This window comes from Leuresthes tenuis, unplaced genomic scaffold (genome assembly GCF_036924035.1).
Source record: "Leuresthes tenuis unplaced genomic scaffold, fLeuTen1.0.hap1 SCAF_14, whole genome shotgun sequence".
In the NCBI taxonomy this organism is placed as follows: Eukaryota; Metazoa; Chordata; class Actinopteri; order Atheriniformes; family Atherinopsidae; genus Leuresthes; species Leuresthes tenuis.
This window is the reverse complement of record NW_027325368.1, coordinates 27,685,662-27,701,187: the sequence shown is the minus strand read 5'-3', so window position 1 is coordinate 27,701,187 and position 15,526 is coordinate 27,685,662. Positions and strand designations below refer to the sequence as shown.

The window sequence follows — 15,526 nt, the reverse complement described above, 5'->3', positions numbered from 1 at the left end:
TTTTTTTTCGATTCCAGAAAGAATTATTGATTCTTTCTACTATTTACAATTGTTGTAGTTTGGCGCTATATAAATAAAATTGAATTGAATTGAATTACAATGACAGTGAAACACACTTTGTAAACAATGTGTAGCGTTCTAGATATAAAATTAATTCTTAAGATCTTGTTTAGGAAAAGGGGCACTACCTACCATTTACAGTGGAAGCAACGTATAAGAATATATCATAAGAGTCGTTACTGAAGGATAGAATTATCTCTGAATTAACCAGAATTACTTAAGAAACATGAAACACAAATCGATTATATATGGTCATTTATTTAACATGGAGGAAAACAGCATTCAGGGCGTATGGTAATGAGGACATCACACCACAGATTCCACTAAATATTCCAGGGATAACAGAGATATGGGACTTAATATTTTCATAGCGGTCTCTGGTTAAATATAGGGATAGCTTGTTGCATGAATGAAAACTTGGTCATGTTAAAATAACAGCCGAGGTTCCTTGGGAGGTTGATATGGGTAGACCTTACTTTGAGCAGAATCCAGAGGTGTTGGCCACCGCCATGGGCTTTGCTCATCGGATAAGCGAGTCCCCAAGCGGGCACTTGTAGATTCTCTTTCCCCGGTGAAGTGGTTGCCAGTGGAGCAGCCAAGGATCCTTGGAGCGTGCGGTCCAGTCTCTGGTTCTGGTACCGCTTGAAGGCACCTGATGCTGGCAGACTCGTCTCCCCTTTTGGCCGAAGGATGCGGGCAGGTGACTGAGTGGCTTTTGAGCGGGGTCGAGTCAAAAATAACCCCAACAAAAATTGGGTTTTCAAGTAAACTTGTTCAAAAAGGGAATTATTGGTTAAGTCTGCCCCGTGGATTTTGCTTAGGAAATGAACGTCCCAAAAAGGTAACAAAAATTAAACAAGTGAAATAGTCTAATTAGAGGGTAAATAAGTGATTAAAAGAGTAAAAGGAGTCTAGAGTCGGAAAGTGTAAAATAAACTATAACTGAAACAAACAAAATAAAATAAAACTAAACTAAAACAAACTAAAAACTAGAACTGAAAACTTAACTAAAGACTAAAACGAAAAGACAGGTTTGAATGGCTGCGCACTTCGCCTTCACTGTCGAGGGCGGCGTTTCATGAGTGGTTTCCAACCAATGAGATGCCTTTGGGCGTCACAGAGGGGCTTCATTCTTAAAATAACTTTTTATGAAAGAAAAGTTAATCTCTCTTATCCCGGCATCCCAAAGCACATTCAAAGAATACATTAATACCATACTTATCACACAGACATGAAACATAAGCAAGGTAAACAGGAATCAGTTGACAGCGTTCAAATAAGAGATGACAATGGATTATGGTGAGTGACCAATTAAAATGAAGATGTATTACACACACATTTAATTTACTAAATGTTATTCCGTTGGTTGGACCTCCGGTTCATTGTAACACACACACATTTAATTTGTACTAATGCCGCAGTTACAGGATTATTCACAGGAATATAAAAATACAGAATGATTCTAATTCCAAGATTCGCTGTCACAATCTGTAGATGGCACTGTGGTTCCACGGCACGACAGTCGGGTCCATACGGCATAATAATAACTTTCCTTTTCAACCCCCCCCCCCCTTTTTTTTACCGGTCATCACGAGTACGCTACAAATGTTTTCACTCCAATAGCTAAGAACCTAAATCACTGGCCATATCATCCACAATCAGCAGAATTAGTAGAAAGATTCGATGGAACCCTGTTTGAACAGAGAGTCGGTGCAACTATGGGTGACTCTGCTCTCTCAGGGGGAGTTAATTGCATTTGCGCATCACATATGATCTGTGCATTGATGCTAAATTAGATTGGTGCTAAAGTGCCCCCTTCAGAGCCAAAAAACAGAGCCAAAACAGAGCCCTCTACAGTGGTGAGGATGCACTACATGTGCCCTTTAATTTTTTTTCCGCCCCTTCGTGCACAGCCACTGGTGAACACTTTGAGAAAATCCAATAGTCTAATATAGAATTAAAGTTGATATTTAGGCTGTCATTTTCAACATCTACATGAATATTAAAGTCACCCACTACAATGACTTTATCTGTACTCAGCACTAACTGGGATAAAAACTCTGAGAATTCAGACAGAAACTCAGAATAAGGGCCAGGTGGACGATACACAACAACAAACACAAGAGGTTTTTGTGATTTCCACTTTGGGTGGGAAAAACTGAGAATCAGAGATTCAAAAGAGCTAAAACTAATCTTGGGTCTAGGACTGATTAGTAACCCTGATCTGAAGATAGCTGCCACTCCTCCTCCTATGCCTGTGGTTCGAGGAACGTGAACATTTAAATAGTCAGAGGGAGTTGATCCATTAACTCCCTCTGACTACATTATGAACCAGGTTCGCTTTCTGTCCTGAGAGTTAGAACTAAACATGGTGTCATGAGTAGGCGCGATAGTGGACCCAAGTGCAGTGTGTGACACAGGAGCTGGCGGATAAACCTTAAGGTTTATTTGAAACCAAAGAACACAGAGGAACACAAATGACGGAGACGTGGAGATGAAACAATGACCTGACAGCAAACAATTGAAACCAAGGGGTAATTATACTGGAGGAGTGATGAGGGGCTCAAAGACAAGTGAGTGCTTATCAGAGATGAAAACCAGGCATGACACAAGAAATATGTAAAACTCAACATTCTAAACACCTTGGGAAACTCTGCAAAATAAAACAGGTAACTAGCTGATAGGCAACTGGAGACTCAAAGAAAGTCAGAACACAGGAAAATACCAAACCTGTAAACCAAAGCAAGGATCATGACACATGGAGATGCTTTCAGTTTTATGCCCCATACAAGTGGAACAAACTCTAGCTCCAGCTTCTTTTTAATCAAACCTTAAGACTTTACTGTTTACTACTGCATTTAATAATCAATTAAATTGAATTGAAGAACTTTGATTGATAACTGTAACTGCACTCTCACTCTGTTTTAATTTTGTGAATTTTGCTTTTCGTGCTTTTATAAGTCTTAATTATATTCTATGCAATGCACACCGAATGTCCTTGTCATTGAATTTTGTGATATGAATAAATTTGCCCGATGTGTGTGTGTGTGAGTAAGTGTGTGAAACGTGGCAGTATTTGCATTGTTCTTGAGCACAGATGGTTTATTGTTCTCTACCAGTGAGGCCTGAAAGTATTACTTGACAACTTGGCCCTTCAGCAATTAAAAAAAAAAAAAACTCAAAATAAACAAATGGAGAAACATGAATGAAGATATTCATTCCTATTTGCACTGTAGTTATGTGCTACTTCAGTAGATTTTGTTTTCAATGACTATTAACTTAACCATACCTCCTCCTGTGTCCCCTTTAAATCAGTGCAATTTACAAATAAGAGATATATGATACAATTTCAGTTCACCCTTATCAACAAGGCAAGTGACCCTCATGTGGTTTTAAAAATTACTTCCACTTAAAAATGTTCTTCCAATACACATTTCTGAACTTGTTTTAGATCATGCTTATCTTACTCTGGTTGAATTGAGATTTATTTTTGCTGATAAGACAGGAATTCTTATTAAATTCCGTTCTGGAAGTTTGCAATGGGAATCTTTTTATATATATATATTCATTTAATTCATTTCGTACTCCCATAATTCATTTAATTTAGTCTGAGAGCATCTGGTTAGATCATTCTGATATCAGACCTCCTCCCTCACTGAAAAATTTCAAATCCACAAATATGCTAGTATGTTTCACTTAAAAGGTTATCAGCTCGTCATCAATCTCTGCAGCGGCCTGATGAGGAGCCATTCATTTGAAATCATTGATATGATATGAGTTTCAGGTGAATAAACACATTGTCACAACCCAGAGATTCCATGCCTTTGAGGCTGGAAATGTAGAGAAGCATTGGTAAAACAAGACTTAATTTACTTCCAAAGCATATGCTACATAAATCATGGAGTAAATTGGTGTGGAAAGAGGCACACACAATACCACTCTACTGTTTTATCAGCAGTGGTCCTCCGTTTGAGAATTTTTCACCATACTCCTGGTTGCATATTAGGGCATGTTTTTGCTGGATGTTTGACTCAAGGCGTTGCATCTTCTTGTTGGTCTCATTGTAAAATGAGTGTTTGTAAGTTATGCTGTTTTAATCAAAATTGCATCAGCCAGCAGAGTTGTAGATGCACTAATTTAAGAATTGTTGTATTTTCTGCAATTTCAGAAAAAGTACTTGTCCTTTGAATTATCAGCTCATCAAGCTCTGCAGCGGCCTAATAAGAAGGCATTCATTTGAATCAGATGTGGTGGAGGAAGGAAACATTGAAAACATGCAGGGCAGTGGGTCATAAGGACCGGGATTGAGAAACACGGCATTAAAGTAAAGTACCCAGATTTTGTTTGTACCCAGATTAGCTTTCGAGTTTCATCAAAGGAATCAGAACAATCTTTCCGGTTAAATGGTAAATGGACTTGTACTTGTATAGCGCTTTTCTAGTCTAGCTGACCACTCAAAGCGCTTCACTACATGCCGCATTCACCCCACTCACACACATTCATACAGCACGTCTTAGGATATAACTACGTGCTTTCTAAGCATTCACACACATTCATACCCCCAATGATACACTGGGGGAGCAACGTGGGGTTCAGTGTCTTGCCCAAGGACGCTTCGACATGTATCCTGGGGAAGCCAGAGTCGAACCACCGACCTTCCGATTGGTGGGCGACTGCTCTTCCTCCTGAGCTACAGCCGCCCCAGTTAAAGTGTAATTGATGCAAGAGAAGTTAGTATAAACAACACATTTAAATGGTGGTGGACTTTAGGTTTAGTGAATTTCTTGTGTAACTATACATTTGAAAATGTTTCACAATCTAGCCTACTGTACAGTGAATAATCTGAGAGGGGAGTGATGTTTGGCTTCAAAGTTACCAGGAGAGGGCACTACTAGAACATGAACGGAACATTGATCTGGCATCAACTCAAGACTGACAGAAACAAGTGAGGGATTAGTTATCCATATTTGAGAGAGCCTTTAAACAGTACATTTGGAGAGAGTTGTGAAAGTAATTGGAAGTTTTAACTCTTGCAACAATGGACTATTTACACTTTTAATAAAGGCACAGTGATTTATGTAGGAAAGTGAGTCAGACTGGCAGAAAGTGAATAGCATGACCAGAACCAGCTGTCAGTCTCAGATGACTGACATGCATTTTACTTAGAAACTAACGATTCTGTTAATCAGTTGGTTCATTTACAGACAACTATTAGATTATTTTCAGTTAAACTTCAGTATATCAAGCTGGGGTTTGACTGCTTGTTTGACTTGGTTAAAGTTATTGTGTTACTATACATATTAGAAGATCATGCTCTTTTTCATTTATCCAAAAGAATCCCTCCCCCTCGTACACACACACACACACGCACACACACGCACACGCACACACACACACACACACACACACACACACACACACACACACACACACACACACAAACTCTTTAAGGCTGTCTGTTGACATGTGTCATTGATCCTCCATTCATTCCCTGACCAGCCCAGCTGTCAGTCATCTCCAACGGCTGCATGGTGTCACAGCACAGTTTCAGACGCCTATCTGAGCTCAGTTATGCACTGCTACAAGTGATCATACAGATAGAAATACTGACCCTGAGTCAGTTCCTGAAGGGACACTTTGTTCCACTGGAAGGAAGAAGGGGATTAGGGGGAAAGAGGGGAGTAGGGGGTGGGGTTATGAAGGAAAAGGAATAAATTAGCGGTGGGGGTTGAGGGGAGAAGAAAATTAAAAGAAGCGAAAGAAGAGGAAAAAACAGCTAAACAGAGGAAAATGTGCTGAGGAAAACAGGGTCAAGAACAAGTAAAAGAGAGAAAGAGTTGAAAAAGTTGGTGGAAGGCTGGAGATGAGGAAAAAAAGGAAACAGTACTCAATGCAGAAAAGCTTCTCAGCCTGTGACTCTGCTTTCAGAGACATAGATTTAGGTTTTGATTAATTAAAAAATAGGAGCATATTGTTTAGCCCCCAGGGCAGACTCATACAGTAGAGAAGCTACGCCAGAGGAGAAGGGGGGTGGGGTCATACACCCAGCAGCCAACAGAGATGTCCAATACAGGCTAAGGGGCTGGGATTATGCAGCTCAATCAGACTATGGCAGATTATGTCTGACCAAAACAGACTCCACCAAAGAGGGAGATTAACAACTATTCCCAAATAGTTTTGTTAAGTGAAACAATCAGCTTTGTTATGAAGTGTTGAGCTACAGGCATTAAATGGCCCACAGATGTAAAAGCGATGGTATTGAAAGATAAATCTTCTCTCCAAATCCCCTCCAATAAATTGGTTTCACTATGTTTAGGGTGTTTCATTTAATTGGCTTGATTTTATCAATCCAGAAATAGATTTGAACAGAAAGCTTCCAAACCTAATTAAAAGAAAAGAAAAATCTAGTCAGTAATCCAAATTAATCTGATAAAATTCAAAGATTAATTTCTAATACACAGATAGAACATGGTATGGATAAATTATAAATTCTGATAACCAGTATCAGGTTTTTATTAGGCAGACATTTTTTCAGCAGTTCATCTAGATCAACCAAAACACCTGAGTCAACCTGACTGATTCTATGCAACTTTGCTAACACATTTACAGGAAATCTGTTTACAAATTTAGAGATGATTTCACTATTTTCTTTCCTTTGTTGTACCAAACCTTCATCTCTGTTTTCAGTCCACTTGCTGTTGTTCTCTTTGAGATTTTTCTGAATCTCATAGCTGAATCAAAATGGATTTTTGGGTTGTTTGTATCAGATTCTATCAGATTGTATTTAGGTGTTTCACACCAAATGGAATATATTTTAAGATCTTTCTTTTATCTTTTAATCTTTTAAGAAATGCTTTTGAGAAAACTTTTCATTTTTTTCACTATCAGTTTGGACCATTTTTTTGTATATTTTCAAACAAAATTCCAAAAAAAACTATTTACTTTACTGGTTGCAACACAAAAAATTGGAAAAAAATATCAAGGGAGTAGGTATAATTTTGCAAGCTACTCTACTCCCATAATGTCAATACGTTATAGAGCCTCCTTTTGTAACAGTTACAACGACAAGTCTCTAAGGATACGACTCTATAAGTCTATAATTTAACAATTGTTTTTTGTCAACCCACTCTTCAAGTTAAACCGCCCCAGCTCCCTCAAGCTGATTACACTCACCTGGTGTGCATTAATCTTTTAAATCCAAGTAAAGCAGCAATAAATGTGTTTGTCACATTACAGAAGAATGCATTACTAGAATATTAGCTGTAAACATAATATTTTGTCTGCAGCTACTTCACATTCCTGAGCATTCAAAGTATGAAGTATATACAGATGACCAATGGGAATGCATACTTCGACTCGTTTACACCTCCTCTATCTATGCAAGACATAAACTTATACAATGCAAGATTTTACATAGGAGTCACCTCACTGATGCCAGATTAGCTAAAATATATCCGGACAGAACACACGCTTGCAATAGGTGTAAACTTGTACCAGCAGACTACATACATTAGTTTTTGGACATGTCCCCAACTCTCTAAATTCTGGAATAATATTTTCAATGCATTAAGCAAGGTCTCTGGTTGTGCTGTGGGCTCAGATCCCCTGGTTGCTCTTTTTGGAATTACCCCTAGACTCAATCTGCCTAAATCCTCACAACAAGTCATAGCATTCAGTACCCTGCTGGCAAGGAGACTTGTTTTATTGAAAAATGCCCCCCCCCCCCCCCCCCCCCCCCCCCCTCCTTACATTTAGCACCAAATCACAAGTTTTAAGTGTCATCTCAGGGTTCTTCAATAAAATAATTCAATTCAAGCCAATTAGTGTCCAATCCATTGTAATCATAATCCAATCAAATCCAAAATAAATTCAAAATAAGTCTAATTCATTCATATAGAGCCAATTCAAGAACAATATCCTAGCTAAGGAAACCAGCAGATTGCACTGAAACTTCTCTTCAGTCCAATCTCCCATCCTGAGCCTGAGGCGACTGTGGAAAGGAACGACTCCCTTTTAACAGGAAGAAACCTCTGGCAGAACCAGAACCAGGAAGAAACCTCTGGCAGTGTCTCTAAATTGTCCCGAGGAGTGAGTGTCAGCGTGTGTGTGGTTGTTTGTCTCTGTGTGGCCCTGTGATAGACTGCCGACCTGTCCAGGGTGTAGCCTGCCTCTCGCTCAACGACCGCTGGGATAGACTCCAGCCCCCCCGCGACTCGACCAATGGATTAAGCGTGTATAAAAAATGGATGGGTGGACTAGTGAGTCAAGTTTTATCTTTCATTATAAATTAAGCATTTTGTTAATGTTGAAATCTGAAATGGCATTTTTCTTGACAAAAAGCTGTTCTCTTCAGCCAAACGCAAAAGTGCTCAATTTTCATGAAGGCCTATGATGGTAGGTTACCTTTGATGGCATTTGCTGTTCTAGATTTTATTCATTCTGCAAATACAACAAAAATTTAGTGGTCTTGTGTGATCAGGATATTTTTGTTGTATGTTTAAGAGATTAATGTGTGGTTAGTTAACTGGACTGGTAGTAAGCCCTTATTGGATACTTTCAGCTTTGGGGGTATGGGTTGTGGGGTGGTGGTGGTCAGGGCCCAGAATTTGGTGCTACGCCCCTCCTTGAGTCCATATCTTCAGGCGGCTGGTCACCTAGCTGTGACACAGATACACTTAACTGAACTGATGTAACTTTTTCTATTGATTATTTTGCAGCATCCGATTTTAATTTAAGTCTTCAAACCTAGAGGGTGTTGTAGTAAACACACTACATTTTTAAAATGTTTTGAATTAATTAATTATGAACTTATTTGTTCATACTTTCTAAAAACCTTTATTTCATTTAATTTTATTTCACCATTTACATAAAATCTCAAAACACATCAATTTAATTTACAGGTTGTGAAGTAAAAAAAACAGAAAAAAATGCAAATGAGGGTAAATACAGTGGCATTACATGTTATAACCTTCCTCTTCTCTGGAGGAAGAGCAGTCATCTGCCAGATAGAAAGTCGGTGGGTCATTGGCCATCATGTTGAGCTGATTTAAAAAAAGGGTTTGACGATGATGACGAAAAACAGTATAATTCCATCCCTTCATGTTGTCTTAGGGACATGCTGTCCTCTGAGAGTTAGTGGTAAACTGGGCAAGATAGCCCTGAGGAAACTGATGACAAAACTTCTACTATGTGCAATATGAGATGATTGAATTGACTTTGGAAACAGCTTTTTAACAAATCAATAATCAGTTCAGTAGCACTTGTGTAGCTTAAATCTAGCAACACAGGATTGGTTCACAGAACGATAATATTGAATATTACAGTACTTTGTATGCCATCCAGTAAGTGGGGCCACTCTCCTGCTGACAGAGTTACAGTATAGAAACACAATTGGGAAGGAATCTTTGTTTAAGAACACAATTTCTTGGACACAGGGCTAATAAAATCAAGATGTAATAAACCAACTTTTATTTTGTGGTTAAAACAAACTCAAGGTTCGTTAATCAAAATCTAAAGACTATTCTTTTAGTAATTAATTTTCAAAAGGTTAGATGACATGGCAAAAGCAAACTTAGTCTTTACTAAATGAAGATAAGATGCATTTGTTTAGCTTTATGGTTCAAATGATTCTGAAAACTGAAACTCAAACAATTACAAAACAAAAAGGGAGACAAAATTGCAAATGTTTTAAAATTCTGAACAATAAAATGCGTCTAGCATTTGTGAAATATGCAACTATACAATAACGAAAAGCTTTCATTTAACCTGTTTATTTCAACTTGTATTGCTGGAATAGTGTTGCTGCTGTAAGAATTAAGTCCTTGTCAGCAGAGCAGTGTGACTGTGGGCAGAGTGTAGAGGAGTGGATGAGTGACATCCTGAATGCACATTCCACTTGATTTGCTACGAGATTCAAATCACTGATGGTAGTCCTTTCATCCTATTAGCTCCAAATTCCTATAACTGGGTCTCTAAATACAAGGGCCCCATATCAGGGCCGGGTCCTGCTGGGAGGGCATATGGGGTGCTTTGTTGGCAGGAAAGGACTGTGTGTGCAGGGTCCACCAATCATTGGCCTTGCCTAGGGAGTTAAACAAATTGATTGGCAGGCTAGTGACGGCCAGTTCCAGACACTGTGGTCCCCATTCTTCTGTAGAGAGCCAAGAAAGCTCTATGTTGAACAGGACGGAAGGCTTTGCCTGAGGGCATACACAGAGAAGATGTGAACGCAAACTGGTTTATTTTCTAAATTATACATTACACTCTCAACTGCTAGTTACTCCCAATAAGTAGATATTTGAAATTCAGCTGTGAACCACTGAGTCCACTGAAAAAAGCAGGAAAATTTCTTTGCAATATTTTTGTATTTTAACTTTTATTTTATCAGTGAACAATAAGTCTGCTTCAGCTGTCTGGTATATACAGCATTGGGTAACTTTAAAAGCATTGCTTTGCAGACTGTTAGTTTCTTTATGGTTGAGAAAATGGAAAAAACAAAACTATCCTTGGCAAAAATCTAGTTAACAGTAGTTAAACCTGATCTGTAAATAAGGAGGAAAACAAGAAAAAAAGATTAAATTAAACGTGTGTGACATGAACCTGAAGAAAACTAACAAGCACAAATCACATTACTATATGTCATTTATTTATTTAAAAGCGATGGTGCATATTGATGAATATGTCAATGTAAATATGCCAGAATTAGCCAAAAGGCTACTTTACATCTGTAGTCCCCAGCAGGTCAGATCCAAACAACAACACCATCAAAACACTGTACAACAAAACAGTGAGTTCACAACACAAATGAGAAACCAATAAGAAAATTTTATATATATAGATATAGATATATCTACAATTCATTTGGGTTGGCGTAGAGTTTAGTAATCACTCACCAGTTCAAGGACTGTGGGCATTTGGTTAACCTTACTTTCTCCCCATTCTGTCTCCTCCTCAAGATTTAGTAGGTCATTGGTGTTTTGTGTCTGATCTGGCTTCTGACGTTTTCCTAGGCATGCCATCCACTTGTTAATGTGGCCCTGGAGAGCTTTGGCGCGCCGAAAATAGAGATAGGCTACCCCAAAAGAAAGGAGGTAGCTTAGGGCAACCATGGTCGCGATTACTGTGTCTGGACAAAGTCTGAAGGGGTAGTTTGTTGTACGAGGCTATTTCTTGCACCACGTTCTCCACTGGGCTTACATCGATTGTTTTAATGCCTTTGTACTGGTGTTGAGTGACTGTGTTCGCATCAAGCTCCAGGGATTAAGTCCTTGGGGATTGTTTAGAGTAGAATTCAGAGATTTTGCTGTCATATTGATCAGGGTTAAGGTGATAGAGAGCCAGGTCCCCTATGTGGAGAATTGCGCCTATAGGGACTGTGACCCACAGCGTGCGGTTCGGTAGTTCGATTCTAGTGGACGTATCGTGTTGATGGTAGCTAATGGTTGCTATTTTCGCTGGGGTGTTAACCAACCAGCAATTTTTCACAGTCTCCGCTTGTGTGGTGGTAACTTGGTATTTTGGTGTGAGAGTAGTTGAAGACTGAGAATCATTAGTGAGAAGTTTGAGTCCACAAAGGCCCTCTGTATCATCTCTCATGAATGGTTTACTGGGGCAGAGATAATGAATGTCCCTTGTAAGGGTGCACATTCGCAAACTGGGTGCGAGGTATATGTTGGGAGAACTATCGTGATATGCTACCACCGTTGGTGTGTGCACTTTAACGTGGGTTTCACCTTGCCAGATTCCAAAATTAACAACATTTTTTAGCCGGTAGATGTTGTTGGTGGTAGCTATGGGTAGGTTGATGATGAAGGCCATTTCACGGGCTTCTGGATTGACGTAGATTGGAACCGCACTGCCTAGTGTATAAGATAGATAGCCTTGTAAGGGGTAGACGAGTTCTCTAGTAGCTGTGGACAGAATGTCCTGTACTAAAGGTAGCGATCCTAAATAGGGAGGAATTCTGCCCATAGCTAAAGTATCTACGGAAGAGCTAACATCTCTTATCGGATCCGACATGAGCATAGTTACCAGTTGTGTGTGAGCATGGTCAACCTTTAAGACCGACAACAGTGTATCTTCTGCTGCGACCGTTTTCATCAGAGTTTCACTGTGGGAGTTCAACAACAAGACTGTGCCTTCCACAGTTTTAACTACTGTTCCTAACTGTCCTCGCTGCATAACCAATTGCTGTTGGGTCTCAGGAATTTCACTCTGGAACTCATTGAAGTGATGCTTGACGGCAGCAAAATTGACGGCAGACACCCTCAAACTGAACAAACTGCTCTACTCTGAGCTTATCACTGGATAGTCTGTATCCTCTATCCACCAAACCCTCCCGATCCTCCCAGTCTCACCCCTGGCTTAATGATACTCTCCGAGCGTTGCGCACCAATCTCAGAGCTGCTGAAAGGAAATGGCACAAGGAAATGACACAAATGGCAGATCTAGCTAAATTCCAGGCGCTACTGTCATCATTCGCATCCAGTGTTACTGATGCAAAAAAGTCTTTCTACATCAACAAGATTCATAGTACTACTGACACCTGGAAACTTTTTTCCACCATCAAAACTCTCCTTAATCCTCTGCCTCCGCCACCTGCTACCAATCTAACAGCAGACAACTTTGCCTCATTTTTTACTGACAAATTAGCAGCTATAAGCAAACAGTTTACCAAACCTGTTACCACAAAATCTGCATAATTTTCCTCATTTACCCCTCTCGCTCAGAGCAGTGTGTCTAAACTTCTCACATGTAGCCGTCCTACTACATGCCCGCTGGACCCTACTAATCTTCTCCAATCCATTACTCCTACTGTAACTGCAGCAGTCACGCATGTGATTAATGCTTCACTGACATACTTGCACATATCCTACCACATTCAAGCAAGCTCAGGTTACACCGCTGCTCAAGAAACCTTCCCTCCCTCCAACTCATGTGGAGAATTATCGGCCGGTCTCTCTCCTCCCGTTTCTGTCTAAAATCATTGAAAGGGCGGTCTTTAAGCAGGTCACCAATTACCTCTCACATAACAACCTCCTTGACCCAAACCAATCTGAGTTTAAAGGTGGACACTCCACCAAAACGGCTCTGTAGCTGTGACAGAAGCCTTAAAAGAAGCCAAAGCGACAGCTAAGTCCTCTGTACTTATCCTGCTCGACTTATCAGCTGCATTTGACACTGTCAACCACAGTATCCTTTTGTCCATACTCTCTAGCATGGTCATCACAGGGAGAGCACACTTCTGGTTTGAATCATACCTCACTGGTCGGTCCTTCAAAGTATCCTGGCTTGGTCACACTTCTGCAGCGCACCACCTTGCCACAGGGGTCCCCCAAGGCTCAGTACTGGGACCTTTTCTCTTTGCCATATACAACATCTCACTAGGATAGATCATCTGATCACATGGCTTCTCATACCAATGTTATGCTGATGATACCCAGCTCTATCTGTCATTCCCCCCTGATGACCACACGGTCTCAGCATGAATCTCAGACTGTCTCTCTGACATATCAACATGGATGAAAGCCCATCACCTCCAACTTAACCTCCCAAAAACTGAACTGCTTGTCTTCCCAGCCAAACCAACCATACACCACAGCATCTGCATCCAAACCGAATCCCTATCTCTTGCTCCATCAAAGGTTGCTAGAAACTTGGGTGTCATGATTGATGACCAACTAACCTTCAAAGATCACGTTACCTCGGTTGCTCGTTCATGCCGCTTTGCATTACTAAACATAAGAAAGATGAGACCATACCTAACCCAACATGCCACCCAACTCCTGGTGCAGGCCATGGTCATCTCCCGCCTTGACTACAGCAATGCTCTCCTAACTGGTCTCCCAGCCTGTACTATGAAACCTCTGCAGATGGTCCAGAACGCGGCGGCACGATCAGCCTAAAAGAGCACACGTCACCCCTCTGTTAATTGAACTCCACTGGCTACCCTTAGCTGCCCGCATCAAGTTCAAGTCACTGATGTTAGCTACAAAGTGCTTAATGGAATGGCTCCCATCTACTTGAATGCTCTTGCAAAGGCTTATGTCACAACTCGGTCCCTCTGTTTGTTCCAGGATTGTCGTCTAGCAGTGCCTACACCACACCTAAGACAATCCAAACTGTTTTCATGTGTCGTCCCACGATGGTGGAATGACCTACTGAGCGCTACCAGAACAGGGGCGTCCCTGTCTATCTTCAAGAAACTCTTGAAAACCCAGCTCTTCAGAGAGCATCTCCTATCTTAGCACTCACCTTGTACTTACCTACCCCCTCTATCTTTGCACTTTATCTTTCTGCACTTCCTTCTATGCCTGCACCCTATCTCTACTCTGTCACCTCTTACAGAGTCGGACTAGTGGGTTCCTTCTATGTAGTTTATTGTTAGCTTTTTATATAGCTTGTTATATCTTCATTTGTAAGTCGCTTTGGATAAAAGTGTCTGCTAAATACATAAACAAACAGGTAGCCAATGGCAGACGCTGCAGTCAGGAGTCCCCTAATGAATCGCTTCTATCTCTTATTAGCACCACTCAGCTTTGACCGACTGATGGTGAACTTCTATAGCTGTTGCAATATGTGGTTGATATCCACCTCAGCGTGAGTTACGACTTCTTTTCCAGCGAGTGCCGGCCCAAGAAATTAGTCTGGCAGTGGTGCGTGCGTTTCTTCCGCACACTACTTCAGGATTGAACCGGGTGAACACCTTCTGGGTGTGCAACCGGCAGTCAGTGATCAGAATACCGGGTTGTTCCTTCAGAACAATTCCTGGTCTGGTCCAGGTTCAACCATCTCAGTCCGACTTGGAATAGTTGCCAGCCCCATCGTCACAAGAATAAGTGTCATCATCCTAGTGGAAGACACATAGTGATGTAAATTTGGGATGGTTTCAAGTTGATTCATTTTGGTTAGACTAAGGTTAACTTTGACTAGTTCACCCCCACTTGCAGTTAGTGTGTTAGTAACATTTGTTAGGCAGACAGGTGGACAGGTGGAAGATGGACTTGAATTTAGACTATTGCAGTATTGCCTACTCTGATTTTAATTTCTTAACTAACATTATTTATTAGGAGGAAGCTCGATGGAGGTTTAGCTGAGAAGGCTTTTCCTTCCCCCTTTTTTGGTTGTCAGTAGGTGTTTCCTCAGGTCTTTTATATACAGTTGAGTGGTGTACGCTGTTGCCACACTGGCTTCACCTGGTTGGTAGAGCAGATGCAGTGGCATTGTCATTTGCCTGCCTGTCATCATTTCAAATGGGGAAATTCCTGTGGTTTCATGTAGCGTTGCTCTAATGGCCATTAAGACCAACCGCAATTTTACATCTCGTTGGTTGGATGCCACACATTTCTTAAGGATGTCCACCACGGTTCGGTTGGCTCACTCACCTTGACCTGAGGCTTGCGGGTGGTGACTTTCAATCCGTCAGGTTGTTCAGTTTTTTGTCTTGCCCCAGTACACGTGAGTGATC

General features: G+C 40.7%; 1 pseudogene; it reads left to right on the top strand.

Moving 5' to 3' along the window:
- Positions 1-521: 521 nt before the first annotated feature.
- Positions 522-14,085, top strand: LOC140268238 (uncharacterized; annotated as a pseudogene).
- The last annotated feature ends 1,441 nt before the right edge of the window (positions 14,086-15,526 follow it).